Source organism: Ursus maritimus, unplaced genomic scaffold, assembly GCF_017311325.1.
Source record: "Ursus maritimus isolate PB19 unplaced genomic scaffold, ASM1731132v1 scaffold_18, whole genome shotgun sequence".
Lineage (NCBI taxonomy): Eukaryota > Metazoa > Chordata > Mammalia > Carnivora > Ursidae > Ursus > Ursus maritimus.
The window spans coordinates 22,603,203-22,620,598 of NW_024424230.1; the positions used below are offsets into that span (position 1 = coordinate 22,603,203).

The window sequence follows — 17,396 nt, forward strand, 5'->3', positions numbered from 1 at the left end:
GCCCAGTTCTGTTAGCCACAACTCCCCCATTTCCTGCCCAGATGCCTTTTCCTGAATAACCCTATTCATCCCACGCATGGGAGAAATTGGCTCGTCCCTGAGCACTGATTAATCAACCGCCAAGCCTGGTTTCTTTCCAACAAAGTAACCTGTTTTCCTCCCAGCAGACCAGCTCATGAACTCTGAAGGGTATGTGGGTGTGCACGCGTGTCCGTGTCTTAACACAGCAGCAAAAAAGCCAAGAATTTCTCATTTAATTACCTGTTTGGTAACTAGTTGTGCAACTTCTTCCCTTTCTCCCTTTTTTCTTTCCAAATTTTCCAAATCCATTTATTAATGCTTATGATGCTGACAGCTGGCATCATTGATACTTTAGCAAAACCACTTAAAATCAGCCAAATATTGGACACCTTCCTGGCTCAGTCAGTACAGCATTCGACTCTTGATCTTAGGGTCATGACTTCAAGCCTCACATTGGGCATGGAGCCTACTTTAAAAAATAAATAAATAAAATTAGCCAAATATCTAAGATAGTTACATGTACAAAAGATATACAAACTAAAACAATTTGTACTTGACTGTAACTTCTGTATTCAGACATGATTATAAAGGTAAAACCTTAGAAAAACTATACACCATATACTCGGAGTGATTTACATCTTAGAAAACAAAAGCAGTCTTTCACTGTTACACATTTAGTGTCTCTGGGAGGCTGAGGAGAGAAACACCATAATGCTTTGCACTTTTGTTTTCTTCTCTTATTGTCTGTTGTGTCTGTGGTGGTACTTTGAGGTAGGTGTGGTGACGGTCCATGAGATAGGGCTGAAGACGTTCCAGGGTATAGACAGTCTTTCAAACTAAAGATTCACTCCAGCTTTGTCCTATGGTTGTGTGGCATGCTCAATGAAAGGCCACTCCAGCAAATAACTGATGGCAAATACTTGAGGCGTGGGTTAGCATCCATCAAAGTTAATTCTCCCCCAAACATTGCTGAACTTTCAACTTTGCAGTTTGCAGGCTGCTGGTGAAGAAAATATTGGTCAAGAAGCCAATTTACTGTAGGTGCTGCAAGGTCAAAAGCAAAGCACTTTCAAAACTCAGTGATCCAGGGCGCCTGGGTGGCTCAGTGGGTTAAGCGTCTGCCTTCGGCTCAGGTCATGAGCCTCACATCAGGCTCCCTGCTCAGCAGGAGCCTGCTTCTCCCTCTTCTCCCTGCTCCTGCTCTCTCTTGCTATCTCTGTCTCTCTCTCTCCAATCCATAAATAAAATCCTACAAAAAACAAAACACCTAGGTGTTTCATTCCCAGAACTTGTCTCTTGGTGCGGATATCACCTGTAACGTTCACAGACTCCGCTACTTCCAGGGAGAGGGCTGTATTTCTGCAAACTCTGAGGCTAACAGCATCGCATCAGTGCCCCCAAGCTCAAGTTTTCCTCTCCACGCAGACAGGGGTGAGAGGAACCTACCAGTGTAGTTCACAGCTAAAGGCACCTGCAGTTCATACCCTTCTCCTACACCTAGCCAGTCCACAAAGGCAGCCCTCACGCTCTGAGGGATGGATGGCCGGTTCTTCACGTAACCAACCCACGGTTGGCTTACNNTTCCTTGAGGTCCGCGCCAACGTCCTCAGGGTAGTCTGGCGCTTCATTCACACTCACTGGCTTGTCATCTTCTAGTAGAATTGTTACGTCCATGGTGTGTGGTGACGCCAAAACCCATCCACTGGAGAATCAAGAGGTACCAGCGGTTTTCTTGGTCCACGGAAGGCAAGAGCTGAGTTCAAAGCCAGGCTTTCCCATGTGCTGTTCTTTTCAGATCGAGCTGGCCTCTTTTGAGTCTCTGCTGCTTCCTCCGCATGAATGGTACGTTCGGGCTGTTTACTGCTTGCTTTCCAGTGAGGAACAGGGACATGCTCATCAGGTAAAGAAGATCTGAAGACGTGCAACCCGTCGTGTCTTGGGCCCCGGCTGCGGGGCTGGGCCACGCGGGCTCCTGGGGCCGGGGCCGCCTTCTTGGGGTTGCGGTTGTCCTGGTCCCTCTTGGAGCGCCAGGTGTTGCAGCGTTAGCCGCGCGCAGGCGCAGAGCTGCCCCACGTCACCGCTCCCAGGGCTCCGGCGAGATCGGCCTGCAACGCCAAGCAGGGTGGGCTGCATTCCACCCACCCACCGAAAAGCGCTGGCCACCTGCCCACGGCGGATGGCGCAGGACCCCCGAGGCAGGCACTGCAGGGGGTGCGGGGCTAAAGGAGCCCCGGAGATGTAGCCCCTTTCTGCCTCTCACTTGGTTGAATTTTTCCCCTTACTGGGGGTAAATTCAGGGTGTTATCAATGAAGAAGATTTTATCTCATTTCTTTATCAAAAGATAAATCTTAAGGTCCAGATGGGCCTGTGGGTGTAGTTAATTCCTGAAGGGATCTCAGCTTCTGAAAATGTGAGAAAGTCCCTCTTTCTATGGGTGTAAGTGATGCCGGGTCACGGTGACGGCCACAAACTCAGGAAGACTACAGACTGTGAGGGGGATGCATCAAAATGTTGTGTACTGAAAACCTACATCATTAGAACATTATTGGAGATATTTATGGACTTCCTAGCAACTTTCAGACACAGTGTTAGTTGCTGTTGAGAAACAAACAATTGCTTCATTGCCTTTGTTATGGCCTCACAATCTATGGCGGAGAAGAAAAACATCAACAAAGAGTTCCAATTGACGGTAGAATGACATAAATGCCTTAAAAATGCAAAATAAAAAGAGCTGTGACTTTACAGGGAGGGAGAGGGGCAAAGAGCAAATAGGGAGACCCAGGATGATCTCATGAAGGAAGGTGGGCTTCAGCAAGCCCTTGGGGTTGAGTAGGAATTAAACAGGCAGAGACCTCTGTACCCAGCTTTACTTACCTTCATGATGTAAATCATGGGGAGACACGATGTTAGCTACTTGTTCATCTGTCTCTTGTCTCCCCACCCCAGGAGAATGTGAGCTCCATGAGGACAGAGATTCTGCGTGTCATCTACAGTGTCCCAGCACCAAGAGCAGCACCCACCACATAACAGGCACGTGATGAATACTTGCGGGTAAATAAAGAAATGATTGGAGAGTCAAAACATTCCAGGTAGAAGAAACAATATGACCAAAAGAAGATTGGGACAGACAACTCATTGATTTGCCATCTATTCCGTGTTCGGAATTATATAAGGCTTTCAATGTATTCTGCTAAAGCGGGGGTAGGTGAATTTCTTCTGTGAAGGGCCAGAGAGTAAATCTTACAGGCTTTGAGGGCCCTACGGTCTCTGTTACACCAACCTCAGCTCTGCCACTGTAGCATGAAAACAACCAGAGATAATATGTGAAGGCATAAGTGTTGCTGGGTTCCAGTAAAACTTGATTTACCAAAATAGGCACTGGGCTGAATTTGACCTGTCAAATTATTGCACTATATATGATTGAACAGTTCATGTCAATGTGGGAGAGAAACACAGATTATCAATATTTGCATCATGAATTGATTACCTGCCTGCACATGTTGTAGACCCCAGCTTAGCCTAAGGAACAAAGTTTCTACTCAGTTGCATTGACTTCCCTATGCCTGTGCCGAAAACTTGGCTCAGTTCCCTCCTTAGCATTTTGATGAACAGTTAGCAAATATGATGAACAAATTTCTAAACATGTGGCAGAAACACTGGAGTGTATGTCCCCAGGAGAACTTCCTTTCATGATTCAAATTTAAATTTTTATTTTAAATATCTAGATGACTCAGCACTTTTCTCACCAAGGGCAAATACATGCGGGATAAAATATTAAGCTCTTCCGTAGGGATTTCACCTAGAAATCCCAACAATTAGTTCACCTAGAAATCCCAGTCACATTGAGGTGAAGAGAGCATCAAAATAACACGAGCCAGGACTTAAACCACAACCCAAAACTACGTCTTAGCTACGCCTTGATCATTGACTCACACAAGTTGGAAGGAAAGTTCACACAGGCACAGCCTGCGTTGAAACAACTAGGCAGAGAAATTCAGACTATCAAAAAGTGAAGGCCAAAGAAATTAGCGAAGGCATAAAGGGCCAGGTAAGTCTCAAAGGTGTGGGCAGGTCAGGGTAAAATCTACAAAATTTCACCGAGACCAGAAGATTTAGACATCTAGATACTGGCTCTGAGAACTGAGACAGGGCAGCTGAAGGGCAGAGAGGAGTAAAGCTGATCACTGTCCCCGCGGGGCACACACCAGAATACGTTTTTAAGTAAAGAACTGCTAGACCTTTTCACACATACAGTGGTTCTGTCCATGCAGCTTTCTTTGTTTTAGGGTCAGTAAATGTTGATGAGGAAGACTTTAAAGAGGCACAACTAGATTCTCTCGATCCAACTCCTGGTGAAACACATCAAATGTATCAAGTGAAAACAAAGGTATATGTCCTGTGACCTTTATCATTCCCCATTTCTACACCTCTTATGAATAAGAGCTTGATGTAAATAAATAAATAAATAAATAAATAAATAAATAAATAAATAAGAGTTATCTGGCAGACCCATCTCCCCATGTATCTGAGCATACAGATATATTACTTTTCCCAGACTTCCTGTCAGCTCCATCACTGAGCTCCAGCTAATGGGATGGGAATAGGAAGTAATGTAATATTTCTTCCAATCTTGGACAATCAAAAATATCCAAACATCATCTTGCATGTTCTTCTCCTTTTCTAGATGATTGGAACAGAAAGGACCCTTGGGGCAAATTGAGATTCATGTGTTTAAAATGGCAAAGATTCAAGATTGAGGGAAACTGGGTTTCTGAATCACAGCATGGAGGAGAGCCAGTCATCCAGGAGAGCCATCATTGCATTGTGACATTGGTTTTCAGCCTCTGATAGTGGGGGCATATCTACTATGGCAGTTAACATTACCTTCACTAATGTTCGATAGAACTGGAAATTTTTGCAAATATTGCCCGCCCTCACAGAGCCTGAGCACTGTACAAATGGGTGACGGGGAGATACAGGTTTCCCATTTCGGAATGAATAAGTCACAGGAATAAAAGGCACAGCATAAGGAATACAGTCGATGGTACTGTAGTAGTGTTGTACGGCGACAGATGGTAGCTACACTTGCGGTGAGCACAGCTTAATGTATAAACTTGTCCAATCTGTATATTTGGATACATATGGTTTCACACCTGAAACCAAGATAACATTATATGTCAACTATATGCAAATAATTTTTTTAAAAAGCTGTGTGAAAAAAAGAATAAGAAGAAAAAAATGAAATTAGGTTAACATAACGTTTTCCTCATTAAAGCAAAGTTCAACCGTATCTCCTATGCATATGGAAAAGAATGAAGTAAACAAAATAGTCCTTGGGAGCTGAGACAGGATTGGAAGATCGATGCTGGTGTTAATTCCTACAGGCCATTGAAAAAAACGACGAAAACAAGGAACTTCCAAGGATGGCCACACAGTGGAACACATCTGTGGACCATCGGCAAACACCACAGAACATGCCTTAAAATTTTTTTGCCTTAAAATCTTGCCATTTTTTTCTTTTTCTTTTTCCTCTCTATTCTCTGAGCTATCATAGTACTTCCTATTTAAAACATGAATATTTATTTCACGCATTTAATTCCTACCAAATTGCAGTTCCATAAGGGCAGATACCAAGTCTTTTTAACATTTTTCCTTTTGTCCCTAAGAGACCCAGAATTGAGTCCATGCTACTTCTCAATTCAAGATCCACAATCACCATTGATCTGTGACAAGGTGCTGGTCCAGTTTGGTTTGTTATTTTTCCCATTACCCTTCACCAATCTCAAGTTCCCCTCCTCCAACAGAGGCACTCGCTTTAGTCTTTTTACTGCATATATATTTACTATCACTTAGATATATGTTCAGCTTTGGGAAAAAGGTAGCATTGTGTTGTGCATGCATGTCCTATACATAAATGGTATTTCACTATCTCTGTACTTTTTAATTCAGTCATTTGTTTTTGAGATCTATCTATGTTGCTACATGCAAATCTAGCTCATTTCTTCTGACTCATGCATAGTATTCTCTAGCATGATAATTGACTTTGAATCCATCAGCATGTTATAACAGTGAATATAATGCAAGAACATGATGAGGAAGTTTCTCGTTGGCCACCAATTGTCTGGATTAGTCTGGGATTTTATTAAATTTCCCCCCTTGGTTAATGACCTAGAGTCAGAACTGGCAGTGTGCTCATTTCATTCATAAATGATAATAGTTTTGGAGCTACAAGACTGGCAGGATGACACCACTCCCTACATACACACTTCTCTGCCTGCTGTCTCTATCATAATGACCTCTGTCTTAATCTGATTGTAAATTTGTGAGAAATTAACCACAGTAGCTTCCTGTTTTGTACAGCTTCTAGAGAACCGTGGCATTTTGAAGCAGTTTTTAGAAAGAAGCTACTCACTGAGGTTTTCATTTCTTGATTTAGCTATCAAGAATACGATCCTTATCTCCCCTCTACCCTATACCCTAGTCACTCCCTACCTCATTCAAAAGAGCAGCAGTTACAATCTCCGGAAACCTAAAGCCCTAGTCTGGTGTTTCTTAAGGTATATAGTACAGAGTCTCCTGGGCGTCAGAATGCCTGCCTTAGGCATTTGCTAAAAATAAAGGTTCCAGAGTCCTTCCCAGCTGAATCGGAGTCCCTACGGGTAGGACTCACGGTAGAACCTTTCAGAAGTGATCATAATGCACTCTAAGACTTGAACCTCTCTGCCATAACCCTTGATTATCTAACTCAAAAATTAACAGTAGCTAGTGTGCCCAGATAGTAATAGACATCATGGTCATAGAACACTGAAATGGAGGCTGCCTGCCTGGCTTTCCCTGCCAGGGCACCTGATCTTGACATTTATAGCAAAGAGGATCTACCTTGTCCACGTTTTTACATAAAACAATATCCAAAGAGGGTTATTTCACTTGGGATTTTAGAAAGATGATAGAGTAGCTCAAGATAGTAGAAAACCATATTCCATTTTCTGTACATGGTTATAACTGAGTTTGGAACATAGTTTCCTAACTGAAAACATGGTGAGCACATTTTAAAAAAGCCTAGAGCTCATCCAGTCTGCATTCTCTTCTGCTGGGACAGAGACACGCTCTCTGCTGCTAGAATTGTGTACATTCATCCTTCTGCATATTTTTGCCAACATTTGACTTAAGAAAATCTGCCTATGCCTGAGTCCTCTCTTACTACAATTGGAAGGGTTGCAGGCAGAGATCCTTCCTGTTGAAATTATAACAGAAATGGGAGCCCTCATTTATAACATGCATTATATTACTTTCTGAATGTTAAATATGTTGAATATTACCTTTGAATGCACGTGTATAAAAGCATATTTGGTGGGAGAGCATGGTGAAGATTAGTGTTTAGTTTCTTTATGCTCAGTTTTATACAAGAGAAACCTGACTAGATTATAAAGCCAAGCCCATATTTTGGTACAAAAAGGTTCTCAACCTGATCCAAATTAAACAGATGGGCTGGGCTTCTAATCACTTTTTCAGTCCAAAGGTAAAAAGAGTGATGCATCTTATATCAACTTACAACTCTTAGGGAAGTGTCTGTCCGTTCGTCAAGACCGCACATAGTCCTTAGACTTTTGGCCATCCTAACAAATGTTTGAAGACACCCAAAGATTTATCTAAGATTCCAGTTACCAAGAGAATGTAGATCAACTGCCCTGAGCACTAACAGCCTCCATCATCAGGCTCAAATACCGCTCATTGCCCAACAGTCCATCGGCATCCAGCTTCACTCTGCTCTAATTGAACTCTCCTGCTCGTGGGTTCCCAAATGTGCTCCATATCGGATGCTATGTTGCCTCTTTCCTTTGTCTTCCCATATACCAATTTCTCTGTCTGGTTCCAAACTAAATGACCTCCCCATCCCTTTCAACTTTTCCAGATCCCGTCCATTCTTCGGGATCCAAAACTGTCCTGACTGTATACGTATGATCTTCCCTCAGGTCCAGGCTTCAACAATCTCTGCTCCATCTGAGTTCCTGCAGCATGCCCCAGAGGCTCATTTCACATTTATCATTCCCTTTTGTGATCTCTCATATCTGTCCATGTTTCTCTTTGCCTCTTCCATTGCTCTTAACTTCTCAGATGCATTACGCCTTCCGTGACTACGTAGACCGTAAGCTCCTGGGAACAGGACCGCGTTTCATTATTTTTGGAGTCGACAGCAACCCTGGGTTCAGGGCCCTGCACAGAGACGCAGCTCATCAAAATCCTCTTGTATTTTCTTGAAAGGCTGCCTGCTGCTTCAGGTGCTGTCTTTGTCAGCAGGCTTTCAGGCTTGAATGAGTTGCCTGTCTTTGCCATTCAAACGTCCATACAGTGCTTAGCCTTCTCTCCTGGTAAATGCCTTTCTTCTCATTCATGACTTTTTTTAGTAGAAAAGATGTGAGCGACATCACTTAAAAATAAATTTAATATAGGCTTTTGGATACAGAGGGAAGCAGTTATTCTGGGTTAAAATATACTTTGAAAATGATTACCTCAGGTCAAAGATGCTGGATTGTAAACTCTGCTAGATATAGTGAGCATTTTGAAGATAAAAGGCACACCCCAAAGTGATACCTTTTAATTCATGATTCTTTTGTAGGCTGGCTCTCATAGGCAAGATCCAATCTGTAGCAAAGGCACCTTAACTTTAAAAATGGCAGTTTAGCAAATCATTTCCAAGGATGCTCAGACTCACTGGGTATAGCTCAGGAATTCACGACAGCTTTAATCGCCTTAGGACACATGTGTAGCTTTATCTGGAATGCAAGTTTCTCATTCAAATTTCCCTTAACGCAAAGAGACTCAGAACAGAATGGTTGGGAAGCAGTGGTTTCTCTGTCTGACCCCCTGAGGACTGATACAAGGGAAGGGAAGATTTGCTTCGTTAAAATCTAGGTCCTTGGTGTAATTTTGCAGAACGTCGTACCTCTCCCAACTGCCATGGTAAGAAACAAGCACAAATCAAATTTTCCCATTCAGTTCTATTTTCATCACCTCTGTAGTAAACATCTGATATTATCCCTTTCTCGTGGGGCTCTTGAGTTAATCCCAGAAGAGGTAAATATCATCAAGAGCATCTGGGGAATCAGTTAATGTTTCAGCTACTGAACTCTGTTGTTTTCAAAATGACGCTAGTTTGAAATACACTTTCCCTTGAATTACAATGTGTTTCCTTGAAAGTTTATCTCTCAGGAAAACTCTCCCAATGCCAATGTAAACTCTCTTCCAAGCCCCAAATTAAATCACATCCTAGTGCAATTCAGATATCATAAAAGTAGATGAAACGAAAGTTGAGTGAATAAAGGGCACCAGTTCTCCTTGGAGGGAAATACAGCTTATAGATATTTTTAACTCTGAGACTTCTGACACTCAGTTCTTATCATCTCTAAGATGTGCAGCCTAAAGATTTCCAAGAACTGACAAAAGAAAAACTTACGAAAAAAAAAAAGCCACATTTTAAAATCTTAATCGGTGACTTGCGGGTCTGTGGGTATAACACTATCTGATCTGTTGTCTGTTGGGGTGTAGCAAACCATTCCAAAAACTTAGTAAAAATAACAGTCATTTGATTTGCTCATGATTCTGTGGGTCAACAATGTGAACTGGACTCAGAGGGGCGGTTCTTCTGTTGGTCTCACTTGGGCTCCCTCATGTACCTGCAGCTGTCTGGATGCCCAGCAGCAGCTGTTTGATCTCTGTGGCCTCGCTCGCATGTCCCAGGGTTTGGTACGGTTGTCAGCGGTGTCACTCGAGCCTAGCAAGCTGGACTGGGCTTCTTTGCAGCGCCTCTGATTACTAGGGGCTGAGAAGAGAAGCCTGGGCCTATGGTTAGAACTTCACAACACTCCTTCTGCTGCCTTCGATCGGCCAAAGCAGTCACTAGGCGAGTCAAAATTCAAGGGTAGGGGAATAGAACTGATCTTGACAGCAAAAAACTGCAAAGGATACATGGCCTTTTATATCAACCACATCATCTACTTTCCAAAACACAGAATGGAGAGGATTGAATATTCCAACCTCAGCAGACTTCTGATTTTCTCTTCTTCATAGGAAGGGAACATTTAGTTTGTGACAATATCAAGACCACCTTGATATCACCAATATTGAAAAGACTCAAGGTTAAGGAATACTCAATGTGGAATCAGAACACAATGAAAATCAATTATTCATAAACTAAAAAGTCCAATAGCTAATATACATATAGATATGTATATATAGTATAAATATTCTTGACTTTGTAAAATATTCACACCCGAGTCTCACTTTAAATGTACAGAATAAGTGTTCCTTAGATCAGTGATTCTTCTTTTATTTTTTTGTATTTTTAAAAAGATTTTTATTTACTCACGTGAGAGAGAGAGAGACAGAGACAGAGCACAAGCAGGGGGAGGGGGAGAGGGAGAGGGAGAAGCAGATTCCCACCAAGCAGGGAGTCCAATGCGGGGCTCAATCCCAGGACCCTGAGATCATGACCTGAGCAGAAGGCAGACGCTTAACTAACTAAGCCACCCGGGCACCCCTACATTTTTTATAATGGAAAGTTACCCCAAAATAGAATAATATCATGAATTCCTATGTATTCGTCAGTCACCTCGATTGGTTAACAACATTTTGCCAATTTTCTTTCATCTTTCAGTCCTCCACACGTTTTTTTTCCTTATAGTATATTCAAGCAAGTTTCAAACAATATGGTATTTTACCTGAAGTGTGTGCTTATTAAAGACTTCCTGGATGATTTACATGTGGGTGACTGTGACAGAAATACTTAATGGTCACCGGATCTTCCATGGGCTCCTCTAGAATCTCAGTCTTCTTTGTACTTTGGGTCAAGGCTGTGTGATTTGTTCTGACCAATAGCTATGGGCAGAAATACCTGGTGTCCTTCCGAGTTGAGGCATTAAGAGCTAGGGACTTTCTCCATCAATGGCCTCCTGCTTCAGTGACCTTGGAATTCTGATATTCCCAGTGACATAGATATAAGTAAAAGGAGGCTGCTATTTCACAGCAGATTTGATGTGAGAAGTTAAGTCTTTATTTTCTCAAACTACTAAAATAGGGGAGTTTCTCTTTTATCTCAGCCTATGCTGAAATAAAAGAACACCTGGTTTACCAGCCATAAAAAAGGATGAGATTGTGCCATTTGAGAAACGTGGACAGATCTGGAGGGTATTATGCTAAGTGAAACACATCAGAAAGAGTAAGACAGATACCATGTGATTCCACTCAGTGGAATCTTAAGTTCCACTAAGTAGAATCTTAAACAAACAAATGAATAGGCAAATAAAAGCAGAACCAGAGCTATAAATATAGAGCATAAACTGATGGTTACCAGAGGGGAAGGGTGGGTGGGGTAAACGGGTGAGGGGACAGAAAGAGCCAGGCTTCCAATTATGGAATGAGTAAGTCATGGAATAAAAGGCAGAGGATAAAGAATAGAGCAACAATATTGTAATAGTGACAAAACCCCACAGATGATCACCATGGTTGTGGTGAGGATAACATAATGTTTACACTTGTCAAATCACTAGGTTGTAGGCCTGAAACTAATGTAACATTAGTTTTTTTACTCAAGTAAAAAATTTTTAAAAATTAAATAAAAAATTTAAAAAAACACCTGGTTCGAAGGAAACATAACTAGGAGCTACTTACTTACCATGTGATCAGAAGCAAATCAGCGAAATCTGAAGTCTCAGTTTCTTCATCCACAGAATGGGTAACAATGACACCCATGTTCTCTCTCTCCCTCACAAGGTTATGAGAATGAGGTAGTGGAAGTAAACCTGTTTGAAAAGTTACACGTGATCACAAAATGTGGTGGTTTGTTAGATTACTGTCAGGCTATCAGAACTCACTTCCCACCATCAATTACTGAAAAACACGGTAAAGACTATATACAATTTGCCACACAGAAAAGTTTGATTAGTTCATCTACAATGTTACTAATCTTTAAATCACTAACTTGGAGATTCTATGTATCTATAGTCACAACTTGAAAAGTTCAATAGTAGGACATATGGAAAAATGGTCATTTTGAATTGATTCATCCATTCTCTGCCGTTCTTTGTGGGAGGTGCTTGGAGGGGGTGTGGGGTCACCCCCCCAGATCGATGTTCCCAACTCCACCAACATATTTACCAGGAGTAGGTTCCCATGACAGTGCGGCGGTGACAGAAACCATCATCCTAACCCAGACATTTTTGAGAGTGAAAGGAGAAGTACTGATAATTATGCGAGGATGACAGGTGAACCTAGGACCCTGGGAAGTATGATCATCTTACACTTTCATGGGAAAAGTGAATAGGAAAAAAGAGTGATAGAAATGATTCCATAATTTATCAAGGGGAGAATACTTGTACTACTTTTTTTCTGTAAAGAAGAGGAGAGGAAGGAAGAGGGAGAGGAGGAGGAGGAAGTGAAGAAAGGGCAGAAAAGAAAAGAGGAAGCTGGGAAGGGAAAAAGACAAAGGAAGAAAAAGCACTGGCGCCCTTACCTACGCCTGTGATGGGATGAAACTGTGGGAAACAGCTGTATTCACCCAAATTGCCAGGCCTTTGGGGGTAGCAACCACAGCCTTGAAGATCAGGGGATGTCACCATGGGGGGCAACGTGATGGGCTGCCTGACCATGCTGATGGGGCATTTCTGAGTAGATGGGTTTGGAGAAGACCATTTTGAAGCCAGGAGGGCAGCTTGCTGGAGGCCCGGATAGCCAGGCTAAGAATTTTGGTTTGAATTCTCTAAGTCCAGCTTTTCACAGTTACCATGTCCCTGGGAACACACACTGGCAGGCCAGAGGATATGAGAAGCCACAGAAGAAACTAGAAGCATATTTCTAATGGATCACATTTTTGAAAGGTGGCGGTGGGGTTACGTGCAGAGATTGAAAACTTGAACCATAAATCGTTTTAAGATGATTACATTAAACACTCAGAAGTATGTTATGCAAGGCAAAAGCTTGAAGTCTCTTAAAGACAACACACAAGGATTCATTTAAAAAATGTTTGTTTTGCAAATTTGCAGAATTTGTCTATTCAACCATGATCCCCAGGCCACAGAATGTTGCATGTACTCTTTTCTTCAGAGAGGAGACTTGGGTGGGAAGGTTCAAAAGAGCCTTGTTTAAGCAGGAGGACAGCAGCCCAGAAAGAAGACCGTAGGGGTGTGATCTTACAGATTACTGTGGCCCTGGTGGGGCGGATGGAGTGCAGGGCAAGTGATAGAAATAGAAGGTCAGGCCCACCAAAGGCCAGGCAAGGGATGTATGGGCCTGGCTGAAGAGCTTAAGTGGGCTGAAAACTGGAGGGATGCCCCCAGCTTCCCTCCTGCTATCCCCAAACCCCGTCCCTGGCACTGGTCTCAGCAACTTCATCACATCTCCCCACGATGATACAGAAAATCATGAGGAGAAGAAAGGGGCGGTAAACAGAAGGGGGAGTGAACCATGAGAGACTATGGACTCTGGGAAACAAACTGAGGGTTTGGCGGGGGGGGAATGGGATAGGCCGGTGATGGGTATTAAGGAGGGCACGTATCGCATGGTGCACTGGGTGTTATATGCAAGTAACGAATCATGGAACTTTACATCAAAAACTAGGGATGTACTGTATGGTGACTGACATAATATAATAAAGAATTATTACATAAAAAAAAAAGAAAAAGCATGAGATATAGGAGTTTCCTCCCACAGCCACAGCACCCCACACGGGGTCCGGCGTGTGAGAGGTACCCAATAAATGTCTGTGGAACAGGAAAGGATGGAACAGAAGGGACAAGACTTCCTGGCTGAATGAATGATCCTGTGGGAAAGGAAATTCAGAGAAAAAGTACCAGCCTGCTTTATGAGGAGTGGCCTGTAATTTCATTTGAAATGAAACGCAATGTGTGTGCAATTATTACATCAAAGATTTAGTGTTGGGCAAACTGAAGAAGCTCCTTACATTTATAAAGAGCTGTATATGTAAGTGCAAGGTATGGGTGCTGGTGGGGTTATTACATTCTGGATAAAGGATCGGGGAACACCAGAGGAACCGGCTCAGGGTACAGACCCCAGGGCACTCACCATCACCGGCCAGCCTCAGCGAGCTGCCGGAGGCATATATCCTTGCCAGGCGAAGCATGAAGAAGGTGAAAGACTCAGCAAAACCTCAGCGACAGCCTAACTCTGGGCTAATCCAGGTACAGATTCAACTATCTCTGCATCTGGTTTCTGTCACCACAGTCACCAGCGGCTTGAACTGTCAGTGTGAGAGCTGGAGAGGGCACCTGCTGACCTCGCTCTGACCCTACTGCTCCATTCCACACACAGCAGCCGGGAAATGCTTGCCCTTAGGTTAACTGGAGAAGTTTGATCTCTGTGGAAGAATGTATATAATCTCTCCTGAGAGAAAATGTTATCATGTGTCCTTGTTTCATAGTAGCAGATAAAAACCTGACTACATTGTCTAAGTACACCAGTTTGATGGCTCAAAGTACTTACTCATTTTATTCCCATTTCACAAATTGGTTTGCAAGCTTTAATCAGGACACTCGTGAGTATTTTGTTTCCAGCACACACTCACTTTGTTCGGAGAGCTGAACCCTAAACATATCCCGGGAAACCACCCTCCCCCTGTCTCGGGAGCAATACCACGCTGCCTCCAGGGAAAAAGCACATGACTCAGGCCCAGCCAATCAGAGCACCACAACCTTCTGGCAACATGGCCCCATCAGAGCCAATTTCCTGGAACGACTAGTAAAAGATACAAATAAAACAAATCGTGGGGAAAAGGGGGATCCAACTACAGATATAGAAGTCATAAAGATCATAAAAGCATATATGGATAACCATATGCCTATCTTTTTAAAAACCTAGATGCAGAGTTTGAATTGCTAGACAAATGAAAAATGCACAAATCAGCACAAAAAGAAGGACATTTTGAAAAAGAAAATAATAATTTAAAAATAGAATGAGAAAGGGACACCTGGGTGGCACAATTGATTGAACGTCTGACTCTTGGTTTCAGCTCAGGTCATGATCTCAGGGTTGTAAGATCAAGACCCACATCAGGCTCTATGCTCAACACAGAGTCGGCTTGAGATTTTCTCTCCCTCTTCCTCTCCCTCTAATCCTTTCACTCATGCTCTCTCTCTCTCTCTCAAATAAATTTAAAAATCTTTTTAAAAAATAGAATGAGGAATAAAATTATTCCTTCTTGTTTCAACACAAAAATCAGAAAACAAAAACAATAAAAAAATCTAAACCTACACAGTTTTACAGATGTTTACCATATTTTCAAGGAATAGATATTTTATACAATTTACATGGACAATAGAAAAAGGCAAGGAAGTTGTCCGATTTTTCCAATGAGATTAGGTTGATACATAAACCAGTAATTCAGCACAAGAGACTTCTAGTTCCAGCCAAGATGAAGGGAAAGAGACTAGATTTACCCTTCTCCCAGAAACAAACAAACAAACAAAGGGACAACATTCATGAGACAGGAGTTCTCACACATGAGGCACCAGGCAACCAAGGACTGTGATCCCTGAGAGAGGGGAAACAAACAACATGAGCTCTGTGCTTATATTTGTGCCCAGATTATTGCCCGGAGAGAGTTTCTAGATGCTGTGTAGGAAGGAAGAAACGAAGTCTGGTGGTCACCTTGAGCCCCTGGATTGGGACTACTTAAGCTCAAATTTTTCTGTGTCTACCTGGAAGACAAACTCAGAAAGATGTAGTGATAAACTGTGATTCATTCCGTGGTCAGAGCTATGACACTAGAATTGGCCTGGCCTTGGTCTCAAACTAGGAAATAAATGATTCAAAGTCAGAGTTACACCTTCTTGGCTGAGTCCAGAAGAGCCAGACCAACCGTATTTTGAGATACATGTATTAGGAACGTGATCATGCAGCAGCTGGAAAGAAAGAGGTAAGTGTATACTTATAAATATGAAGAAATCTGCAAAGCATATGGCTGCATGAAAAGGAAAGTGAGAGAATGACTAGTTCTAGTTACAGAATATAGCAGACATCTGGCATTATTTTGTCTGCTCAGCGGCAACGACAAAAACTGTCTATTTGGGTGGACTTCCTTAATTTAGGGGGATAACTGGGAGGCAAGGCTCTATGTTCTGCTGATGTGCTGAGAAGGGCAGATACCCCCTCTCCCCAGCCCAGGCACTAGGAAATGAGCTAGGTCTGACCAACAGGAAATTCCTGCCTGGGACGTTTAATCTCAAGGGACGAATGCAAAGGTGGAGGGACAGTCGAGGTCATCTGACCCTCCTCTCATCTGGACTACTGCCAGAGCTTGCTAACTGATCTCTCCATCTTTTTTTTTTTTTAAAGATTTTATTTATTCGACAGAGATAGAGACAGCCAGCGAGAGAGGGAACACAAGCAGGGGGAGTGGGAGAGGAAGAAGCAGGCTCATAGCGGAAGAGCCTGATGTGGGGCTCGATCCCACAACACCGGGATCACGCCCTGAGCCAAAGGCAGATGCTTAACCGCTGTGCCACCCAGGCGCCCCTGATCTCTCCATCTGGTTGCACTCCCTGCTCCTTCAAATCTCTCTTCACAATAGCCAGTGATCCATGATGAGGGTGGTCCAGCTGCCACCCTGCATACAGCCCTGCATTAGCTCCCCAACACACATGGAAGCCAATGTGAGCTCCTTACACGCATTCTGCCTCCAGGATCTGCCTCCGTCCAGCCCTCCAGCCCCGTCACTTACCACTTCCCATCCCACCTTCACGTGAGACTCCACTCTCCTCGAACTTTCCAGAATTTCTCCAGCTTTCTGGTCTTTTGTCTAACTCTTAATTTTCTGTTCTCAGCTCACTCAGATGTCTTCTCCTCCGGAAACACCTTTTATAACCAGTGCCAACACATCCCAACACACAGACTGCCTCTCCTTTCGATGCCTCTCCTTTCTCCCACAGTCCACTCTGCATTCTTCCGTTTCTGCATTAATCACATTTCAATTATGTGCAATATTTATGGCCATGCCTCCAGTGAGCAACATGCAGACAGGAAATACGTCTCATTCAGCACGGCATGTAATAGGGAGTATTTGTATAAGTGAATGACAAGCAAAAAAGTTTGAGGTTTTTTCCCTCACTGTCTCTGTTGTGAGTTTGCTCTCCTGTCCCCCACAATGATTATTTTATCCCTTCTTCACACCTCTTATAATTCAGACAGATTTACCCAGCTCTTCACTTTCCAGAGATGCTCATCTTCCTTCATAAGGACACCAACCAGAAGTCCACCAGAAGCAAACATCTGCTCCTCTTCACCACCGACTCCCTTTGCCTGTCTCCACCCATCTTCTTGCTTCCTCTTGCTACATTTGCTCCAGCCTCAAAAAGCTCACCCCAGC

At 43.0% G+C, this 17,396-nt stretch overlaps 1 pseudogene; it reads right to left on the reverse strand.

Annotated features, from left to right (window-relative positions):
* Positions 1 to 498: 498 nt before the first annotated feature.
* Positions 499 to 2,154, reverse strand: LOC103665217 (annotated as a pseudogene).
* Between the last annotated feature and the right edge of the window lie 15,242 nt (positions 2,155 to 17,396).